Genomic DNA, 23438 nt, shown 5'->3' with positions numbered 1-23438 from the left:
TGTATCTGCCGATGCTGTAGCTGATGTGCAGGCCCCCAGCCCTATTAAACCCCAGATCTCCCCCTGCCTTAACTTCTCACAGGTTTGTCCCATCTTGGATACTCTGCCAAGAAATACCACAGGAAAAATACACTGAAGTAGCTGTGAGCCTTACTCCACTGTTTTCTATGTGGAAATCCAATTGGCTTGATTTACATCAGGTTTAGTCTCTTTCAATCTTAATTCTTTTTTTTTTTTTTTTTTTTTGATGATGATTTCTTGCCTTTGTAAGTGAAGAAGCAGTTGACCTTGCTTCCAAAACCATCTTGTCCAGTGTTGGCATCTTCACCTTCAACCTTTTTGAAAACCAGACTGACCTTCGGAAGTTTAATTAAAAGTTACAGGTAAAGCTTTTTCTCACTGCCACATGGCACCTGCTGAACCAAATGCCTACTGTGACAAAAGGATGCAACCAGGTATTACTAGAGAGTAATCACTAGATGTGATGCCATCGAGTTAACTCTTGTATCACTTGTACTGTCTGGAAGGTTAGGGAGGGAACTGGAGAGATGAGATCTTTGCTGTTCATGTTACTGTTTGTTTTAGAGTTGCAATACGTTGAGGAGAGACAGTGATTAAATCAAATGTAGTCCCACAGCTAATGCAAATTATAGGTTATATACAGAAATGTACTAAACTGCATAAGATGTTTAAACAATATGCTGACTAAACACTAAGAGCATTCCCATATGTGATACACAGGGTAAAGTGTTCAAATAATAGTCTGCAGAAATATGATTTTAAGTTACAAAAAACAGAATAATCTTATCAGTCTGAAACTGAAGGAAAATTTCTACCAATAACCACCAAGGGGCAGTTTCTCCACTGCGGGTAGGAAAAAATATCAGAGGCTGCACCTACAAATTCAGGGGCTCTGAATATTTCTCCTTCACAGAGATGGCTTCCAGCTCTGGACTGGCACAAATATGCAGCCTTTAGCATACAGTCCCAGGTGATCACACCTGCCCTGTGTGGATACCAGTCCCTGAGTCCTGAAGCAGCACATGCTGTGTCTGTCTTGTAGCCGTAGTCGAACTCTGGATCAGGCAGCCACCAAGGGAATTCTTAGAACATGAACCACTGACCTGCTGTAGCAATAATGCTCAGATGCATGGACCTCCCCAGACTACTGTTACTTGTTCTCATCATGTTTCACAACTTCTGCTCCCAAAATGCCAAAACGCCTTTTAAGACCCTCCTGTCCTTACAGAGCAAGTATCTCCAAGGCTACACTTAACTCTTTGCTATATTTTGCTAATATATGCTCCACTATTTTTACAGCGTTGGACACAGTGGAAATGGGCAATAATTAGGAGTAAGACTGATTTCCTTCTGAACTTACTGCTTCCTTTAGATTCTTGACGTTTAATTCTTTCAGAGAGGGGCTGAAGTTTTGAGTTTACTGGAGTTTTTGAAATCCCCAGTCTTTCTTTGCTGAGAAAGAAAGTATAAAATTGACAAAGGAAGACATTTTATTCTGCAGCTTTTAAAGAGAGCAAGGGCATTGCAAGTGATGGAGATTAAGAAAAGAAAATTAAACTATAAAGAAGTACTTGACAGTGTCTCTTCTGCACTTATTGGAATATGCTGCTCAAGCTAAAAGAGAGGGCAAGAGGTAATCTGCTCTGCTATTTGCTTTTAATATGGTCATGTTTTTGGCTTCCACTATATGTAATGCTGCTTGTATCATTCAAATACACACCTCATTATCTCATGCGAAATGTCGAGCTGCTGCAAAACCAATTGTAGTGGGTAGGATACCTCTGAAGTTATGATATGCATGAAATATGTGAGCTCAAAATATATTTGCACTCAGTGACAGTACTGCCTGCTTATGTATTGTTACACTATTCTTGGTCATAAATATTCGTTTTCTTAAGCTTTAAAGCAGCTCAGTGGTGGAGGTTAAGTTTTGTGTAACTGATTTAGTTATTGCTGCTCTGACATGTACCTTGGATCTGCTAACTTGTGCACAGTTGCAAAATCAGTAAATAAAACATGTAAACCTAACTGGAGATTAAGGGGTGTCTTTCAAGCTCTCTTCATATGGTGAGTATAGGGCTAATTTGAAAATCATGTGGCTAATTTGACCAAGGGTGAGGGAGAAATTAGGTTTCACTCTAAGCCTTGTTTTCAGGGAATGAAAAGCGAGGTCCAGGTTCAATGCAGCCTTCTCGAAGCATCGAACAAAATCAGTCTTTGTTCTTCAGTGAAACTTATCTGCAGAGAAGCTGCATTGCTTCCTGTGAAATACAGCCCTGCAGATGTGCTTTGCTAGTCGTCCCTCTGCTTTTGCTTCCTTTGGTCATGTAGTCAAGAATAGCCACTTTGTGCTGGAGTGAAAATGATGCTGCTTCTTTTGCCCTCTGCTGAGATGGAGCCCTGCTCACCAAAGGGACATGACTTCCTGCCAGTTACTCTGCTGTTTGTTTATTTGTAAAGTGTAATGGGATATCATCCAATGAAACTAAAGTCTCCTTCCTTCAAACCTCAGAAAAAGGGGCAGCAGGTTCTCAAGCAAGTGCAAACAACCTGAACTGACGCTGTAAATGCATAAATACAGGCAATATGTAACTGGATGCAGTGAATATGGTAGATAATTATTAGTTTAGCTTTAAGAAGCATATGAGCAGAGTTCAGGAGGTAGCAGGTCCCACTTTAATAAGTCAGAATATAACAAAGTGAATTGTAGCAAATTAAGACTTTAAGTGGTTGGGCTATAAACCAGAATAGAAATTGATTTTATAATAGTCTTGCATACTGCAAATATCCTTAAGTGCTTTATGTTTTAAATAGAGTAAATGCATAGTAAAATGAATTGCCTATTATGCACTAAGTAGTACATTTGTTATTAAATCTTAGAGCAGGACAGATTTTTACTGGCATCTTTACTGTAGGTATTTATTTTGCATAAAATTTATTTTATAGTATGAAATTGTCCAGAAACTAGATTCACATTCATGGCTTCTTTGTTGGGCACAGCATAAACAGAGTCAGTGAGACCCCTACCCCAAATAATCTATGTTGTTAGATGACAAAAAGCAGAGAGGTGAACACATTCAGCTGTATTTGTCTCTGTGTATCTTTGTATTATGTTGTCCTATCTAAGTGGGATGAATCAAGCGTTTTCCGACTTTGGTTGCCACAGAGGTGGGTTTCAAAGCAGAGGGTATAAGTTCTCTGACGCGCAGGGTGCAGGATGGAACTGCAGTCTCAAGTCTGGGGTTAATTACTGTGTTCCCAAGGCTCTCTTTTTATATCCACTCAGAGTTTCCCTTTCACCAAGTTGCATCCCAGGATTTAGCAGCAGTGGCTCTTAAGTATTCCCATTATGCCCCTTTGGGAGTGGGCCTGGAAGCGGCATAATTGACAGAATAAAGTAGGAGGAAAAAGACACCAGAAATGCATTGAGAATGGAAAGAGGACAGAGTCTTGGAGGAAGGGATGTTTGAGAAGAAGCTTGGATATGTGGAGAAATGGGAATATCTATGGGATTAGTTTGTGTTACTGCTGAGAACAGCTAAGACTCCTGAGCAAAATGATCCAGACTTGTGAAGCTGATGACCGTTGGTCTGAGAAATAGTGAAGTGCAGAAAGGGTAGGACAAGGGAATGTATGGATGTGGGAGGATGAGACATGCAAAATCCTTAGGGAGGCTGAAAACCTGCTAATGCTGTCAGGGAGATACTGCCACAGGTACAAGTGGAGAATATGAGAGTGCAGACCCACTGAGGTCCCATAGAGCTGTGTATTGCATTGCTTGATATGTAACACTCTCCCATTTTCTCTAGTTTTACATTGGTCCAGTCAGCTTACCCAGTAATGCTTTCTTGGTTCATATTTGTGGCTTGGCATTTTTCATAACTGCTGTCTGGGTCAATCCTCTGTGTAATATTCTTTTGGATTACTCACTGAAGGCCTGTTCTTCCAGCACAAACACGAACAGGCTCTAGTAAATGCTGTTTCCCTTTGCAGAGGTGATCATTATATTCTCAGGTGAAGCAATTGCAAGAATGAACCTTGATTCTGTGGTGTGGGTTTTTTTTCAAGGCAAAATGAGGTCCTCTAGTCAAAATAATACCCATTCCTGACTGAGTGTGTGTATGTGCATAAAGGTGCTGCTTTACTGTTCTCCAAAGACAGAATGAAGGGCAAAAGAACTCATTCTGCCTCATTTGGAACATATTCAGGTACTGTGGGTTTGGAAACCTGACTCAATATGAGGTTTATGTAAACTTCTGAATAAAAACCATGAATGTGTGCCTGCATGTTTGTGTGAAAGCAAATAAACACAATGTGTGCCAAGTATCAGTAATCATTTTGTGACAGGGTGGCCTTACCAGTGGGTTTACTGCAGTACTTGCAACAAGCTTCTCTTTAGTTATAAAAACATAATTGTTATTTTAGCTACATAAGAGAAACCTGTGGACTTGCACTGGTTTGGTGAAGTTTTTTCCCCATCCTTTGATAAACAATTCTCCCTCTGCTTCCTGTCATGACTGTTTCACTTTCAAGAGGCAGGATTTGCCTTGTTACTGGAAAGTATCTGTAATTTGTAGGCGTCTCATTGCTTTATGCTTTGTCTTAACATAATGTTGTGCCAATTATTTGCATCGAATCTTCATATTATGGTGGTAAAAACTCTGGGCCTGGTAAGTACCCAGAAGCAAGACTGTCTAACCAATGTGTAGGCAAACAATGTGCAAAGCTGAGTGACAAAGCAGATTTTAGTCAACAGTGTAGGTGATGTTAGTGGGAAGAAAGGAGGGGAGGGAAATTATCTCAATTAATTTGTCCACAGTTAACTGACAGGTTTATCTCTTTTTATTTTCCAAATATATTGGAACAACGTTTTGTGTAAACATGCACATGTGAGTATACTTGTAGCTCTTTGTGTTCTGTTCAGGCCTTCTTTAGAATCTGCTGTCTGCAGAGTGTGTGAGAATAATTTTTATCCAGTGGAAAATAAACTGGTGGTGTGACAGGTTTTTCCTTGCCATGACCTGGCTCAAGTTGGGAGAAAGGGAAGGTTATGCAGGCAGGAAAGTGTGTGTCGTGTAAGCCAGGGTTATCAAAGCTCCAGCATCAACCCCAGAAATCTGCTCTAGTCCCTGCATAGCTGAGCATCAGGTTCATAGGTTAGTTAGGTTGCAGGAAGCTGAAGTAGATTACAACTATCTGAAAGGAGGTTGTAGCCAGGTGGTCTTTTCTCGTGAGTAACAAGTGATAGGACAAGAGAAAACTGCCCCAAGTTGAAGCAGAGGAGGTTTAGATTGGCAATTACGAACAGTTTCTTCACTGAAAGGGTGGCACTGAAACAGCCTGCCCAGGGAAGTGATGGAGTCACCATCCCTGGAAGGACTTAAGAGATGTAGATGTGGTATCTGGGGACACGGTTTAGTGATGGACTTGGCAGAGGTGGGTTAATGGTTGGACTCAATCTTAAAAATCTTTTCCAAACTGAGCAATTCTATGCTTCTAAGTCTGGGATTTCTGAAATGGGAATATTGCCATGTAGGTCTTGACATAGAGGCTCAGCAGAGAGCTGATGAGGAAGGACTCGGATTCTTCATTTTACCATCTGGTGTAAGCCATATTCTTATTCCTGTATTCCCTTCTTAGCAAATAGTTTTCTAGTCTTGCTCAAATATAACAAGCTATTCTTGATAAGCTCAGCTTGTATGCCAAGTGTAGGGCTTGAAATATGCTCTTACCTACTTCATGTAGTTATTTGTCTGTATTATCTCATACAAACAGAGGAACTTCTTTCTTTTACTGCTTATTGATCCCAGTAGGTGACTTACACTGAAGGAAGAAACATCTGATTTATTAGTCATTGGACCCCCTTCCTGAGGACTCGGCATCTGAAATAAATTGAATGGGTTTAATGTCCTTAGACCCAGACATAATTGTTTGTGTGTCTTGTCTTTACAACAAGAAAAAAACCTCTGAAGCAAATTCAAACTGTCATTAGAGTCATGTTACAAATAAACAAAAGTCTACACAGATAAGTGTGACACATTTCCAATTCTGGAAATGGTTTGCAAACCATTAGATGCAGGATAAGATACAGGAGCACAGATGTAGAAAGGAAAAGTAAGGACTCTACAGCAGCGACTGTAGCAACAGGACAAGGAGTAATGGGTTAGAACTTAAGGGAAGTTCAGGTTAGATATAACGAAGAAGTTCTTTACTGTGAGGGTGATGAGGCACTGGAACAGGTTGCCTGAAGAAGTTCAAAGCCAGGTTATGCAGATTCTTGGGTGACATGGTTGAGTGTGAGGAGTTCCTGCACATGACAGGGGGCTGGAACTGGATAATCTTAAGGTCCTTTCCAACCCAAACCATTCTATGACTTTATGATTACTCCTAAGGAGCAGAAGGAACAAGAAATCTGTGACCATGATGTCCGGATTTTCCATCCTGAGATGAAACTTCTCCCTCTAGAAACATGAGGAGACATGAGTATTTTTTGGCAAGATGTGCCTTGTTCTATCCTCCTTTTGAAAATCAGTCTCAAGGAATCGGAAGCTGAACACAGTTGATCTGATGGAGTTTCTCCCACAGCAGGAGAGTTCCAGTGGCAGCTCTGGGTCTTCTTTCTCTCTGTGAAGCCTCTAGCAGTAATGAGGTGTCAGGAGGTTGGATGGGGAAGGACTGTGAACATTCTATGTATTATGTGGACTGATCTATAATATCTATGGAGCCAGATCCTACAAGAAAAGGCTTGATCCTTCTGCATCTCAGAAATCGGGGAGGTGTAACACTATTTCTGTGCTTTTCATCTGGGAGGTTTGCTGGTGTTTTTTTCTGTATATGGTGGTCAAACCAACTTTCTATTTTTTTGGTATGTTGCAGCCCAGTAGATAAGAAAACAGCAAACACCCCCCATAGTGAAGGAGACTCATTCCAGCCATTTGGTTTGAGTTGAGTGGTTGATCTCGGGGAAAACGTTTTTCATTCATAAAAAGAAGAAGCTAATCTCAATACTTTCCAGTGTCATCCTCTGTTGCCTTGAGGGCCATGTGTCACACCCCCTTACTTTGTAGGTCTTGCTTTTATAGACTCTGTTTTTCACTCGCAGAGACTTATTGTCCCAGTGAAGAAACGGTCTGGATATGCCTCTGCAGTAGAAATGTAGCCATGTATTTGCTAAGAACAAGCTTGTGGTTTACCAGAATATTTCTGTTTCCTTCTGAGGTTTCCAGCTAATGAAGGGGAATTTATCCAGTACATTTATTGACATTAAAATAAGAGTTGCACTCCATAAATACTCCCATTGTTGTTTTAGTTTGCAGTTTAAAACATTTTGTCAGCAGCATTGTCATCTACTGTGACTCAGCTTGTGTTTTTGCTCACAGTATCAGAGCAGCTTGCTGGTAACACAGACGTATGTTCCAGCTGTTCCTACCAAGTAGGCTTCAAAGTGTATTGTAAAAACATTCCTGAGCCTTTCAGCACTGAGCACATCTGATCTCTGAGCATAGACACAAGTTCACGGTTACTCCTTACGTGACATCTATGAAGATAAAAGCACAGCATCTGGACTGATTTCTGGGTTGATAGAAACTCCTGGCAGCATAGAGCTGCAAGAAAACCTGTGAGAGACAGGTGCTGTGACAGCAGAAGGACCACCACCTCACATTTACCTGCAGGCATTCAAAATGACCAGTCACCCTCTGAGAAGTTATCAGTGCTGGCCAGGAGAAGCTCATGGTTAGGCTGAATATAGGGTGCAAGTTACTTGTTAGCAACTTCCAGGAACATCCCCCAGCCTGGCCTCCCTCCAGAGGAGCACTCATAGACAAAAAGTGTCCTCATCTTTAGTGGTGGATCCCTGCAGCAGGAAAAGACTGCAATGCATCAAGGTGCACTCCGTAATCCCAGCATTCATAATTTTTAATCTGTGTCTTAGAATGCTGACCAGTGCTTTCACATCAGTCAGTCAGAGTTATCCTTTGAAAAAGGAAGTCGCTTAGCACAAGTAAGAAGTCAGGCCTTCAGAATTAAGGCAATAAAGAATTGTTTAATAGGTACATTGTCTATTTTTAACAGAAAAGTCCAGTGAATACAAGAACACTTTAAAAGTTAGGAGTTCTATATAGCCTCCTCTTTGTTAGCAGTACATCATATTTTGTATTAACTTGATTTTCAAAAGTCTTACATAACAGACTTTCATCACATTTAAACTCATGAAAATTTTTCAACTTGATTAGTTGAAACTTGTTTCCCTTCTTGGTGTGTTGGGTTTTTTGCTCAGCTAAAACCGCTGCAGATCTTCAAAACATGTTTTGAAAAAGAACAGGAACCATGCAAGGAGGCAGAAGTGCTGTAGAGTTCACCTCCAAAGTTTCTGTGCTTGTATGGCATGTTAACTGAAAAAAAGGATGTTTCTAGTGGTGTATTTTGAATAAACTACATTCAGAGATTTCTCCTCCACAAAGTGATGTCCAGTGTATAGATTACACAAGAGTGTAAATATATTTTGTTGTCACTGAAGTGTTATCTTGCTGTGAAGTGTTCAATAATCCAGAGCCACTTCAAAGGATTATACTGTCTTGATAATAAAATTTGCTTACATGCAGCTCAGCCCTTCCCAAAGCACTTCTTTAGGTATTCACCTACAGTGTTCATCCTGCTGGCTGCCATTCAGCTGGTATTATCAAGAGGACAAGTTTGACACTCAAGAGGTGAAGCAAAGAAATAGGCAGGTATTTAAATAGAGACATGAGCCAGCAAACAAGAGTGGTTTTGATATTAGTAACATTTTAATCTTGTTCTCTAAACAAAAGAGGATTTACTTATTCATGGCTCAAGAATTGCAAATTAATGTGTGGAACTGGAGTTAGTACTGAGGGCCCTGGAAATTCCTGTGATTCGGTGTATTTATTGTTTTAATTGTTCATATTTCCTTTGCTTTGAGGGATTTGGTCTTTGAGATTAGTATGATGGTCACTGCCACATCTGTCTTGGATTCCTTATTTGTCGAGAATAGCCCTAAGCAGAGAGCATTACAGAAGTCTCTCATTAAGAAGAAGAAGTGGTTATCTTTTGTGTAGCTATAGATGATAAAAGGCACTGATTTAGCACTGCTGCCTGAAAGTACACCAGCACTGTTGGACTCCCAGATACTGCAAGACAGTGACTTCCAGGGAGACTTTGAGGACTTGTTTATCCCTTCTGATTAATAGTAAAATCTTTCTTTCCACCATGAGTCACTTGCAAATCCTTACCAGAAACAGGAAGAAAAAGTAAAAACGAAAAGCACAGATTCAGATATTAGTTTCCTATGGTGTGTGACACTGCAGTCTTGGAACCCAAACATAGTCCTCAGCTCCATGATGTTATCTACAAACTCAAAGGAAGTGGATATGTGACTTGCCTGTACCTCTACAAATAAATAGTGTACCCTAGTCACATATACAGCAAGCACCAGTTCTCAGTCTCCCATCTCTGACTAAGCCTAACAATGGAAGTGTGTAGAGCTTCACCATTTTTACTTCTGGCTTCTCTCTCTTCCTAAATCCTTTAGATCTCAATCATAGAAAAAAACTGGAGCAATCCCACAGTTCCTACTTGTGGTCTTTGGGTCCTTTTGCACCCCTCTTCCTACTTCACCTACATTGGGAATAAGCTTGAATGGAGAGATCCAAAGGATTGTTTCTTACAGCACCAGAAAGCCTGAAATACATTTTACTTATGGCAAAAGAGGACATCTTAAAGATGGAGAATGATGCAGCTGTGGCAGATGTTTCTGAACACACAGAAAAGTTATGATGAGGTTATGATTTGTGTTAATATTAGCTTAGCCATATCTCAGCGTCCTGAAGCAAAACCAACCAGTGTCCAATTGCACCCCTAAGACACTCAGAAAAGATAAAACCCAAAGAAGAGGCTCATGCAGTAATCAGGTTTCAGGTGCCTCAAAGTTATTCTTTATGTGTGGTGTCAGCCACTCAAGACAATGGTTTTGGACCTGTAAAAACAGATTGAAAGGGACTAAGAACAAGCTATTCTGTATTTCCTTTTATGACAGCATTATTTTTGAAAGAATAAATTATTTGGGGGTAAGATGGTGAATGATTATGGATACATTCAGCAGTGGTGCCCTCCTTGAGAAAGGCTTAAATACTGACTCTCCCCTGGTAAATCAGGAATCTGTTTCATGATGATAATTTCCTTCCTTAATTATCTGCAATTGATTTGCATAAGAGTCATATTGAGATTATTATATGACATGAAAACTGTCAAACATTGTTAATTTAAACAAGTTTTTAAATCAGCCAGTCTTAAACCTACTGCATATTATAGAGAGTTCAATAGAAAACAAGAATTCTGTCCTCCTGAATGAGATCTTTTCCAATCAGCTGGCAAACGGCGCAAGTTCACCTTATATATGCCAATGTACAAAATATCCAATAATAGCAGAGGGAGCAACTGTTCCACAGCTCTGCCAGTGTTCATCAGGCACACTGACAGTAGCCACATCATTAATCTCATGGTATATTAGAAATAAAGTCACTGGAATGGAATGGTGTCAAAGGATAAATGTTTCCCCCTTTGAAAATAAACTTCTCAGTTTCGCCTCATTGTGTTGTCTTCCTTGCCTCAACCCCCCCCCTTCCACCCACCCTTCTATAAATCCTTTGGTTTCACCTGGCATTTAGGTAACAGGAGGAGACCAATATCCTATGTCAGAGCTCATTCTGCAGTTATCAGTTTAGCATATCCTTAAATCCCCACAATTGCTGTGCCAAGACCAATCCTTTCTGGGAGAGGTTAAACATATGCATTACATATTGAAACAATGTAAGTAGCATGTAATTAGCACTGTTTATGCATTCTCACTTTAAATTATACTTTAAAACCTATGATGTTTTTCAAGGCACTAAATGTTAGAGACGCTTAAATGAGCATTCATCTTGTCATTTTTAACTTTATTCATAAATAACACTCTAAATATATTTGAATGGTTTATTGCATTAGATCCCATGAACTGACGTGCACATTCTTCCCTTAGAGGATATAGTTCTTAATCAAACATCCTTTAAAATTATAAAACCCGTGAACATGGCAATTAAATTTACAAACAGTGTCATCGACAACTTTAACAAAAGATGTTTGGGGGAAGGGGGTTTTGCGGGGGGTTCGGGGGGGAAGGGAGGGCTTTTTTTTTTTTCTATCCTTTTTTTTTCTTTCCTCCTCTTTTTTTTCTCCTTTCCTCAAGTCTTGTTCCATAAGGATTATAGCTCCCCTGCTGTTTGGAAAAGATAATTTCACTTGTAACACTAATAACTTGAGCAGGGAGAAGGCTGGCTGGGTGAATGGAATGCACTTCACTGCACATCTTGGCTTCGCTAGAAATCGGAAACAGATGGTCCTTGCGGCTGGCTTCCCACTCGGGCCCGCTCAGTGCCAGCCTGTGGTCGTTGGCTGGTTGCTGCTGGCACTGTGTGACTTGAACATAGTAGGACAGTGGCAAAAGAAATCAAATCTTTTTCATTGAGCAGCAAACTGTAATGAAATTTGACAGATCTGACATTCTATACCCAACATCTAGTTAGAATATATTAACCTTTTAGTTTTCTTGAGCTCCTCTCCTAGTAGTTATGAATCTCCTTATTGCAGTGGCTCTGGAGGTGGCAGAAAAGTGATATCTTCTGGGTGCCCTCTAATGTTAAAGCTAAATACAGAAATAATAAAGGAAATGCAGGGCTTCTAACTCTTCCCAAATTCTTCTACAAAAAAAAAAAAAAAGCTAGTAATATAAATAGTAACTGGACACTTTTGTTAATATTTCATTCTAGGTAGAAAAAATAAAAGTCAAGTGATATTCCACTCCTATGTAATAAGAATATTTTCTGGGTACATCTTATACCCCTGCCTCAGTGAGGTAATAATATCTTTGATCCAGCTGCATCTAAACTGAGTTTGTGGTTTTGATAAATACTTTTATTTTTAATTCTATGAGTTTGCATTTACATAGATGGCTTAGATTAGTCCAGGGGCAGGAGTCCTTATTTCCCTCTAAAGGCTTCTCCCAGATATGAGCACTATGCTTGATATTAATCGCCATTTAGTCTTTCTCAAGAGGGTCATGTTGGCTGTCGCACACTCCTAATGGAGAGTTACCTCTCTTGGGTGAAGAGCATGCTGAAATGTGCTGAGTTATGGTCACAGATTAGAAAATCGTTGGTTATATTTAGGCTTAAAAATACATTTGTTTCATGTTCCTTTACATTTTGGATTGATAAAGAAGAATCTTTTGCCTTTTTTTTTTTTTTAATGTTTGCATGTGTCATTCCATTCCCTTCACTCCTTTCATCTGTTCCTCCTGTTTCCTTCAGACATGAAGTCACAGCGCTGTCTGTGATGTCAGTGTGTTTCCATATTGACAGACCGTTCTGTCAGAAACAAGATCTTGATGCTTGTTTCAGATGAGGCAAAAGGGGAATACAGATGGCAAGAAGAAAATCAGAGGAGTGAGAGAGGAGTGGGGAGAAATATACACAACACAGCTACAGGGGAAAATGCAGAGTCCAAAGACAACTTTCCTGCAGGACCTTCACCATGATCATCCAAAATGTGTGTGACATTTTGAGTATCCTGCAGAAGCTTTGCTGTTGCACTCGTTTTGGCTCATGAGTCCTTTCAAGGTGCAGGAGCAGTGGTCACATGCTACTTCTCTCCCTGTTTACGCCTTCAGCAACAGCAGATCCTCTTGATTGAAGCCAGGATTATAGGATTTCCAAAAGCTAGAATACACTCGTTGTCAGCAACTTTGCATAAGTTCAGAGGCTGTCCAAAAATCAACTGCCTGCTCTCATGTGGCTCTTGAAGTAATTGTCGCTGTTCAAGATAAGGAAATCCTCTTCGTAACTTATCTAAGTTCAGGCTTCCCAAGGAAAAGGCCTCCCAGATTAAGAACAGATCTAGAATCACGCTGTTGCAATCAGCTGAAAAGCTTCTGAACAATTGCAACTGAAGAAATAGGGGAAGTGAAGAGAATAAAGAGTTAATGAGTAATGGATACCATGCAATTAATAGATGATCTAGTAAAGAGTACTAAGATCCTAAAAACACATCTAGCAGTGGGAGCTGCCTGCAGTTCTGCTGTGTTTCTTTTACCAACATGAACAGTAGAAGCCAACATTTGGAGAAACCACCCGCTATGCCAACATTTCTAAATGCTCTCATGCATTCAGTTTCCAGTAGACTGTAAAATGCCAGCTTGATACAGTCATCTGAATTAATATACTTTATTAGCCTTTTTTTAGCATGCGTTCCTGGGTTTGTACACTTGATAGCAACAATATTCTCATCTGAATATGCTGCTGAGGGAAGACGGAGAGGGAGATGTTCACACTGTTTCTGCTGCAGCAGGTAACTCTGCTCAACAATTAAGCAAATTATTTGTGGGTACTTGGCCACTTCTCCAGCAGGAAGTCAGAAAGCAACTGGCAAGTAGTTGGATCCATTGCTTGAGGCCTAAAGCTGTCGGAAAACAAATCTCTTCTCCTGTAGCCCACAAATACATACACCTAACTTACTTCCAACTTGAAATATCACTCGTATTACAAACATTTTTATTCTGCAGCTGTGTCTGTACATATGTCTCTGCTGTTTTTCTTTCTTAGGAACAGATCTGATTTAGAAGCAAACATCTTTGTGGCTTATTAGTCTTTGGAAGGCATCATTTTGTCCCAGTACTATTCACAGGGAGTGTTGTGCAGAATGCTGATTGACAAGAGTTAAATTCAAAACATGTAGCCATTTTCTGGTGTGTGGTTTTTTTCCTGATTGAAGGAAAACTACTTAGATGTTTGTTTCCAAAACGGCATCTGTCAGCAATCAAAGGGGAAAAATTGCATAAAACAAATGCAATTGTTTGGAGTAGCATTTCCTGGATCATGTTAAATGCTTGATTTGCTCCCCATTATGCTCACCAAATAATTTTATTTTCCACAATAATTGCAATATTTAACATGTTGTATTTAATCTTGTTTTAATGCTATTAACAACAGCCGCTTATGAAAGGAATAATTGCTCTACGGGTAAGAACCCACCAGCCCCAGCATCAGAAAGAACAATGGCAAAGTTAACTGCACCTAATTGTAGTGAATTTAAAACGCTGTTAACTAACAGCACCCCTCATTTCTTTGCACAGAACTACTATACTCTCAGGAAGGAAATGGTTTCATGCTTCTGTCATTCATAAGCTGGAAAGTGTATGCTCTTCTAACAGTATATTTATTCAGTGTGTTTATAATTAATATTGGAAAGTCTTATATTGGTAGAGGATGATCTAAGCACTCTGAAAGCAGTGGTTAATACAGCAATCATGAGAGTTTGTCAGTAGAAGTATAAGCACATCAGGTGATGAAAAACCATACAGACCAAAGAGAGATTTATCAGAACTTGACTGGAATGGCGTGCAGCACAATGGTTATGAAACACTAAATAAATAATAAGCGGGGTGGGTGAGTTGTTTGGGTTGAGAGGTAGGAGCCGAGAGAGCAGCAGAAAATTGAATCTGACACCAATTCAAAGGCTGATTGTTACTTAAGTATTTTACTGTATATTTAGTGTGATTATTTGGAGGGAGGGATATTTCAATAAGCAGCAAGGCACAGAAAGGACAGGTAGTGTTAACAAACCTGCAGTAACAGAAGACGATAAACGCTTTGGCCAGCCAGAACAAGGACAGTTCCTGGCACTGTGTCCATGATTTGCTTTTTTTTCCCTGGACTCAGACTAAAACTTAACACTTCCCATGCTAGCCAGACCCTTTCCTTTAAATGGCAGTAGGATTGTACCTGCTATCTGGAGCGAAAAAAACCAAACTGGGATGCTAAGAAGTTGCATAGCTCATGCACTAGTGTATTTTTATGCAGTGCAGATTAAGGCTGGGGCAAAAAAAAAAGGACTAACCCCTGCATGTTACATCAGCAGTTTGTGTTTACTCTGAATCATTTGCTTATTATCTCTCACATCACAGCAATCTGAAGGTATTAGTGGAGCTCAGTGAAAGTTAGTTCTGTCCCGTACTGAATAGCAGTTCTGTAATCTGTGCAGCCCAGAATGATCATTTTACTGTAGCCAAATAGTTAAAGAATAGTTAGTACACAAAACAGTCAAACGGAGGATTGTGCGCCCACGAGCTCCCCTCTTTGATACAAACAGAAGTGGATATTGTTTAAAATTGAGTGGATATTTTAATACATTTTCCTCTTGTGTCCAAATCATGAAAAGATTTGCAGAGTGTGGCTGTTTTGAGTTGTATCAGCCATAGCTCGATAGACCTAAGGTGTATTCCTGAGAGTCCTTTTGCAGCTTCAAAAGTTCATTTTTTGCAAGCACTTGAGGGAAGGCACCACTGTATAGATCCAAGTGCCCTGTCCTGATGTGGTGGTGGCCACAGGGAAGCAACCGTTGCCCGTTTGATACAGCAGGGTGATTTAAACGGGAAGCATTCCCTGCCTGTTTGATGGTCAGCTGTCATAAAAGTAATACTTCTGTTGCATTTATAGCACACTAGAAGTGGGAAATGGAGATGGGAAAATGTCTGATTATATTTCACTTTATTTTCCGGGAAAGGATTTTAATAGTGGACAATAGCAGGATTCCATAACTTTTCCAAACTGTTTGCTTTGGAGTTGTGTTTATTCCAAGTCATCTGTCAATTCCACACCTAAATTCTGGTTGTTGCAGAGAAGTTTTGCAGGAGGGAAAAGCAGCCCTCTGTGAGGCTTTGCTGGGTATCACCTGATGGTGGTAGGAAGTGCAACATTAAAAACCAGCTTTAAAAAATATGGTAGCAAAACTGTCTTAAGAATATAAGGAGGGAATTGTCCTGTTCTTCAGGAGCATTTCAGCCATTTGAACCTTCCTATGAGAAGTCATTCATTTGAACAATAAGATCTGGTATCTATAATCAAGAAGGAACAAAAAGCCAAAACTTTAAGGTCTCAAAAAAAATACGAAAGGGCGTTTGATTCCTTCAGAAAGCTGCTGTCACTGCATCGAGAAATAAACTTGAGCAGTTTATACTTTTTGCCTTGCTTTTTACTGCTTAAATGATCAGATGCACAATTATGAGAGAAAGAAAGCAAAAAGCGTTCTTTTTTTGCTCAGTCTTTTTTCTCCCCCCCTCGGTCACGTACATGAGAAAAGTAGCTGCGATAAACAGATACTGAATCAGACTGAAAGTCTTTTTTAAAAAAACACAAAAAAACCCACCCAAAACATTGCATGATAGTCTCTAAGCAGTTCCATCTGTCAAGCAGAAATTTTAGGCTAATAGCCTGTGGCGATCTCCCTCCGCAGTCCACTACCTGCCTTTGTCCTATTAAATCTCTTTATTCTTCTTAAAAAGGCAAAAAGAGAGAGGAAAGGAAAGGAAAGAAAAACCTTGCAGACCAAAATCATCTGAGTGATGAAGCCCCTAATTTTGACCGCCTCTCTTTGATGTTCAGCAGTGGGTTCTTATTTAGAAAAAAAAAGGAAAGAGGAGTGTGAGAGAGGGAGAGGGGGAGAGACAGGGAGAGAGAGAGAGAGAGAGAGGAGAAGACAGTGCTTAGGAGCAGATGACTTTTCATCTCCACTTCACCTTGCCACTGGGTCTGTGAGAGATTGGTTCATTGTCAAGGAGATTTTTTTTTTTTACCCATGATTCCATATGGTATGGACCGGGCTACATGTTGCCCAACATGCCAGTGCAAATGTTTTCTCAATTAGGTGTCTTATCTCCCGTGAGTTAGCATCAGATGAAGCTTGCTGACAGCATAATGGCAGGGAAAACCTCCGACGGCTCCATCAAATGGCAGCTCTGCTACGACATCTCGGCCAGAACTTGGTGGATGGTGAGTTGGCAGCAGGGCTGCCTTTTTTTTTTTTTTCTTTTTTTTTTTTTCCTCCCTTTTCTACTTTCCCTCCCTCTTTGACAAAATGTCCCAGACCTCACATTTATCAAATTAACATTTGATTTTTTTCACACTCTTCAGTAGAGCAGCCTCACACTTGTCCCACTTGTGTGCTTTCCCCTGTGTAACAGGAGACCGTTAATGTGCACTACAGTTTCCAGAGGGAAGCTTTTTCAATTCTCCTTAAGGAGGAAAAAAAACCTGTGCAAAGAAGTAGTTTTGCAAAGCCTTGTGCAGAGAAACTTGTCTCAGTCGGCTGCTTAATGCTCAGTTTGTTTTACTTTATCTGCTGCTTTCAAGCGTTCGTGTGCGTGTGCATTTTTTCCCATGCGGTGTTTTGTAAAGAGGGGAGGTGGAAAGTTCAGTCCGTTACAAAGCAAGTTGCTTTCCTGTCAAAGCCTGGACCGGTGCGGGAGTGTCGTGGTGTAAAATCATCACGTGTGAGAGGAGCGTGTTTTGCGAGGTGCTGCCTTTCCTCGGAGACCCCGAGCTAACTTTTTCCCTCCGCTTGTTTACGTTAGAACAGGTTACCGGGCTGTGCTGACCTGGAGCCATGTGTTACAGATCCCGCAGAGTCTGGCTCTAGCTGCTTTTGGGCGCAATTAAAGTTTCCCTAAAAGTCCCAACATGCTCCGTAGAACGAGTTAACTAGTATGTCATGGTCAGCCGGGCCAGACAACCTTTGACATCTTGAATCTATAAGAGGTATAGTGAGTTAGGAGGATGTACAATAGCCCATTGTGGCAGAAGATGCAAGTCCTGTTGTGAGGAAGAGAGTCCTCAAATCATTACTGCCCTCGTTAGCGTGTTGTCCGTTAGGGATTAATTCGTTAGCAGCGCATTTTTAGTTTTCTGTAATTATTATTCTTGTGGCAAGCGTGAATTCTTCCAGTGAGAGGAAAAGTTTGCTGCCAGGACAATGAATGTATTATCCGCTCCTAACTGGACCGTGAACCTCAGCTCATTTCACATAGATATCAGTTAAAAAAGGACTGGCGAGTGGAATTACAAAACAAGGCATGATCACTTTCATTGTATGATACGCTGAAACAAGTCGGGGGCTTTCCCTCCCCTTCGCCGCCCCGGACCAATTTTGGTATCATTTGGAAAGTTTAAGACCTCTGAGGACTTGAAAGACTTTTAAAAGTGAGATCCGGAAGGTTTTTATTCTGCAGCTTGGTGGTGGCCATTGTGTATATCATGTGGCTTGTATTTAAAGGTGTTTGGGCTCGGGGTTTATCCATTTTGTTTTGTCTAAACTCTTAATTTTTTTTAACCGTCTATTAGAGGTTTGCCAGCGGTTGCCAGTGAAATGTAACATGCAGCTTTTGGTTAATGGCAATAGGGAAGTCTAACCACTTTACTTATAGTACTGATTTTCCAATTAGACTTTCTGCCAGGGGAAGTTGGAGGGGGAAGGGGTATTTGCATGCACATAAACTGTTGATTATTCATGTGACTTTTTTTTTTCTAGCTTGTTAAACCCCTGTAAATAAGGCTATTGATTCTTTGTTATAATTTTCAAAGCAAAGTTTTCAAGTACCTGTTTTAACCACAAGATTTAGAGCATGCTGTGATTTTTTTTTTTTTTTGTCTTATTCTAAGCCATTTGTGTATTTTATTACCACTCCTCTTTTATTGTCTATCGGCTGCTTTTATGATGAGGTACGTCTGTAGCTTATTATTTCATAAGTATCCTCAAATGTTACTTAGCAGTTATTTACACCCTGTAGAAAGTGTCCGAGGAAGTTTCATTTCAGTCACATCTATTTCACACATGTTTTAGTACTGTGAATATAGTATGTAATAATGCTGGAAACATTTAGTAATGCACTTGCCTAAAAATAAACAGTTTTATAACCACACATGCTGTTGTTTAGATTAAACACTGCAGAAAGTTCTCCTTAAACTTGAACGTCACACCATTTATTTTCTAAGAGAACAAAAAAAAAAAAAACCACAACCCACCCCACTAAAATAGCCTTGTTTTGTAGAAGTTGTGCTAGCTGAAAAAGATGGTATTTTTAACTGAAATGAATAATTCAAGCTCTTTACAATAGATGTGTTAATTGCAAATAATTTTCATACCAACTTTCAATTATTGATGGACTAAGAAGCAGTTTTTCATACAGTCAGTGCATCTAAACCGTACAACAAAAAGTAGATATCTCTGTTTCTTTTTACCCCCTAAACCTCATCACAATTGCCACATTCTTTTAATCAAAAGTAAGCTAGAGAGCAGATTTTAATGTTTTAAAGACAACAACACCAAAAAAAGCTTTTAAAATTACCTCATGCATCGTCTGGCTGCACAAAATCTCAGCTGCACAGTGCTAAACTTCGGTTTGGTACTGCCAGCATACAAAGAGATGAGTGAATACCCCTTGCACCCATATGGACTCAGCTGCCAGCACTGTGATATGCAATTTTGCTTTTTAATGAATCGTAAACAATTTGTGTGTCAAATGAGGGAGTTTGTTTTCTTTCTGGAGCAGGTTCGAAATCCATTTTGAGCTCTAGCTGGGTACTGTACTGGAGTATTATGCCCAAATTTAAAGGTTCTGTGTCATTTTGATGAAAAGACCTGTTATAATGAAAGAAACGGCTTTATAAAAGGCTGGGGGTAGTAATCTCTCTCTCTTTCTTTCTTTCTTTCTCTCTCTGTCTCTCAACCTCACACTCTCCCTCTTTCACTCCAGTCTATAGCATGTTTATAGCTAGCTGGAGATAATGGAGATTGGGTGATTGCATGATTAGGAAAATGAATGGATTTTAGCATTGGGCAAAGCAGCTTGCATTTTTGAAAGGTGCCTTTAAAATGCAGAGTTCTAATTTTGACCTTATTTTCTTTCATAGATAATCTTTATTAATGCTCCTTTAATTCGGTTTCCCTCATCGCAGCTAGTTTTTCTCTCCAGCCATCTGATGGAATGGCTAATATATTTTATCTTACTTGTCAAAATAGCATGAGGTCAAAGTAAAAGAAAAATGTTATTTATCTTTCTTGTAGACAGTTAGAAATGTTTCAAACTATTTCGGAAGAACCCGCAGTATTTGTACGTTTTGGCAATAATTGCATCTGTCACCACAGTTTCCTGGCAATCTTTTGACACCCAAATCTATTTTTTCTTATGCTTTAATCAAGTAAATGCAGCAACAGTTATTTTGGCTATATTGTAACGTGAGATTTTAGCAGAAAACTTCCTCCAAAATGCTGTAAATTTGTGTTAGAAGGAATTATATATCTTCAATATATTTGTAATAGCAAATACTTTAACCGGTGTAGCGGCCTGAAGATAGGAGATGATTTATTTTGTTGGAAACGTGATCATTATTTCTTAATCTTTGGCACTTCTTTGTCAAATTTACTGCTGTCATAGACACTAAAGGGTTAGTCATAGAAAAGTTTCAGTACTGTCTTGCGTTTGTAACAAATATGTGCAGCTGTGCTACTCTTATAAACATTTATCTCAAGCTGATTATTTTAATTATTTGCTCTAGCAAGCCAATGTGATGTGACTATTCTATATGTTTAATAAGGGATTGCCTGCAAAATTCCTTTGCACAGGGTTATTGAAATACACATGCAGCAATGGTGTAAACTGGAGGAAAACTCTCCATGACAACACAAAGCTAAAGACCTTGGACCAAATTCTGCTCAGGTTTTACACTCCCATCAGCCTGGAGTCACTGTGTTAAGAGGAGTGGAGTGACTCCAGGTTTACTTACCTGAGCGCCTGAGAGCCAACTTTGCCCTATAGTTTGAGTTATCTCAGTCCAAAGAGTTTCACACCCCAAACTGTTTTCCTTTGTGAAACATCTGAAGAAAATAGCCTTATTAATAAGTTAGGACTCCATGTCCGAGTTAGCAAACTGCTGTTATTGAATACGACAGCTAACGCAGGTCTTCAGTCATTCTCCAAAATAATTGTTTTCGAGTTTTATTATCCAGTTATCGCTCCATAGTTCAGTGTATATACCTTTATTTTCTTTAGATACCGTAAGTTTAAAACCCAATTTGTTAAAGATAGTCGGACTGGACTTGAAATGGTCATTTTGTTACTTGGAAGGTTTTTAACTCACTATCATTTTTTCCCTTAAGCTCTTGGTAAATGCTTTTCTTTCACACATCTGCGCTCCATTTTCAGAAGGAATAGCTGAAATTGCTCAGGTAATTTATGCAGTAAAAAAATAAAATTTCAGAATGTTACTAGTATTCGCTTCTATTTAAAAATTAGTGGAATCCTCACAATAAATCTCATTGTAAATGAGATTAAAGATAATGGCACACCTAATAAATATTTAATTTCATCATATGGAAAGCTAACTCTTACTGTCGAAGCTAAAATAGTCCAAAGCATGAAACACTCACAAGTAGTATTTCTTATTTAAATCCCTGAGCGTATCTATACATACTTGCATATATGTTCTCTCACCTAAGTTTATCCTGGTGATCCCACATGCTGTGGAACCATTTGTGGCTTTGCCGATTTGTGCTTCCTACTTATAATTATCTGTATATCAGAAATCGCACAGGTATTACTAATTATCCTGCTCCTGCCTCTATAAAAATAGTATTAACAGTGTACCGTTGCAGAATGGGTTTTCTTTGTTTTACACAGTAACTCTCGTGTGTTCATACACTGCTGTATAAACGCTTCTAATAAAATCATTCTTTCTCAGAGTTGCTAAACTCCATACATAACTATTTAACTTGAACATACGTGTTCAGTGCTTGGCTATATATACTTTATAGTATCTACATTTTCTATATGTGGCCTCCTTTTCCCTACAAGGATTTACCCTAGTTGTTTTCTACTCTTTGCCTTCACCTGTCCTGAATATTGCCATGAATGTTTCCAATTTAAAGCCAGAGGACTCAGTGGCTGATTAGAAGACAGGAAATTGGAGGATTAAACTGTCTGGTTGAACTTCCTTTACTTATCAGTACTGCGTAACTTACACTGGATTATAAACTCATTGGGACAATTTCTACAATGTATCAGTACTTCTGTTTTCTTAGTCTTTATTTTTCTGGAGAAAATATGGGTAGTTTGTGGCTAAAAGCAAATACTTTTTAATAACACCGAAGCACTGGAGGCTGAAATTAAATTTGTATAAATGTTTTCAGATACGAGAAGCCATTCAATTTTAAATCATGCAGGTCTATAATATATATTTTAAATTAACTTCAGTATGTAAACAACCAAGCAACAGATACTTTCGGGGGGGGGGGGGAAATGACATCATTTTAGTAAGAGGAGAATGCACCATGTTAACCCTTGTGCAACCCTCTTCCCCTCGGAAACTTTCACATTTGTCGTAACACAATGGTGTAGCTATAGGACACCCTGAGGAAGGGCTAGAAGGAAAAGCCACTTTATCCAAAAAACTTTGTCTGAACTCCTAGTGCTGCCCTTTGAGCTGGGAGCCAGCGATCTGATGTCTTTGCCCAGCACTTACTGGCTGGAAGGATGTTGTGTAGGTAGCTGTCTAACCAGGAGGATAATGAAGAAGAGCACAGCTTTGTACCCTTAAGGGCCAGCTCATTCTCACTGTTGATGTCCATGTTTTATTTTCAGAGCTTGTTGCGGCTGCTGGTTATGAAATTGCTGTAATAGTTGGGAAAAGCAAGTAATAGGAGGACCTACCTTGTGAAGGATAAATAAGAGAACTTTTAATCTCAATCCATTCTATACCTAAATTATAATGCAAAAGAACCAAAAAAATAGGCAGTGCCTGAAAGGTCTGACACCTTGATCTGAACCCGAAGGCTATGAGACTAATCATATACTGGATCTTTAAATTGATTGGGATGCTTGTGGTGGTTTCTGGCCATCTGATCCTGCCCTTCACTAATATTGCGTGTAATTAAAAATGGAGGTGAAAATAAAAGAATATTCTGAAACTTTTTGCTGGCAAAGTCCCAGTAGTTTCTGTATGAACAAAAACCCAACCTGAAACTTGCTACAAGTCAGGAAGTAAATATTTGTTTTCCCTACCTTTATAGGAAAGGAAGAAGGTAACGTTTTTGGTTTATCAAAAGATTCCCTGTCTTTTAATCCCAGTGTGAAAAGAATTCCGCTGTGCTGCTAGAAGTGTGCTTCACTTCTCTCCCTCAGATGTGGTCACTGACACTGCTTAATATTTAAAGGCGATTTTAGAATGAATCAAATTGTTCCTTTGTTGATATTTGAAGTCAAATGCTACTTCACAATAGCATGTTTTGAATTGATAATATCTTTATTTCTATTAATGTCAGTAGAAACTTCTCTTTCCCAAATACTGCAGGTAATAATTACAGGACCCATTGCAAATGCTGGAGTTCCTTGTACATGTACATGCACACTTTATGCATGCAACACACTTATACATTATCCACCCAGGAAAAGCAGAGGCCCTGCCAGACTCCCAAGAAATCAAACTGATTTCAGAGCAACAGGAGCTGGTCTGATGGAGGTGTCTTCGGAGCAGGCG

The 23438-nt window shown here is 39.5% G+C and overlaps 1 long non-coding RNA gene across 2 annotated transcripts in view; it reads left to right on the top strand.

The window, feature by feature from the left end:
* The window catches only part of LOC136011429 (uncharacterized), a 57550-nt gene that overhangs the window by 20064 nt on the left and 14048 nt on the right, over positions 1-23438 (top strand). For both annotated transcript variants that reach the window (XR_010611373.1, XR_010611372.1), the window contains exon 2: positions 16777-16901. This is a non-coding gene — a long non-coding RNA (uncharacterized LOC136011429). The remainder of the gene's footprint in view (positions 1-16776; positions 16902-23438) is intronic.

Source organism: Lathamus discolor, chromosome 3 (assembly GCF_037157495.1).
Source record: "Lathamus discolor isolate bLatDis1 chromosome 3, bLatDis1.hap1, whole genome shotgun sequence".
Taxonomy (NCBI): Eukaryota; Metazoa; Chordata; class Aves; order Psittaciformes; family Psittacidae; genus Lathamus; species Lathamus discolor.
The sequence above is the reverse complement of the archived record's forward strand: the minus strand, read 5'-3'. Positions and strand labels throughout refer to the sequence as shown.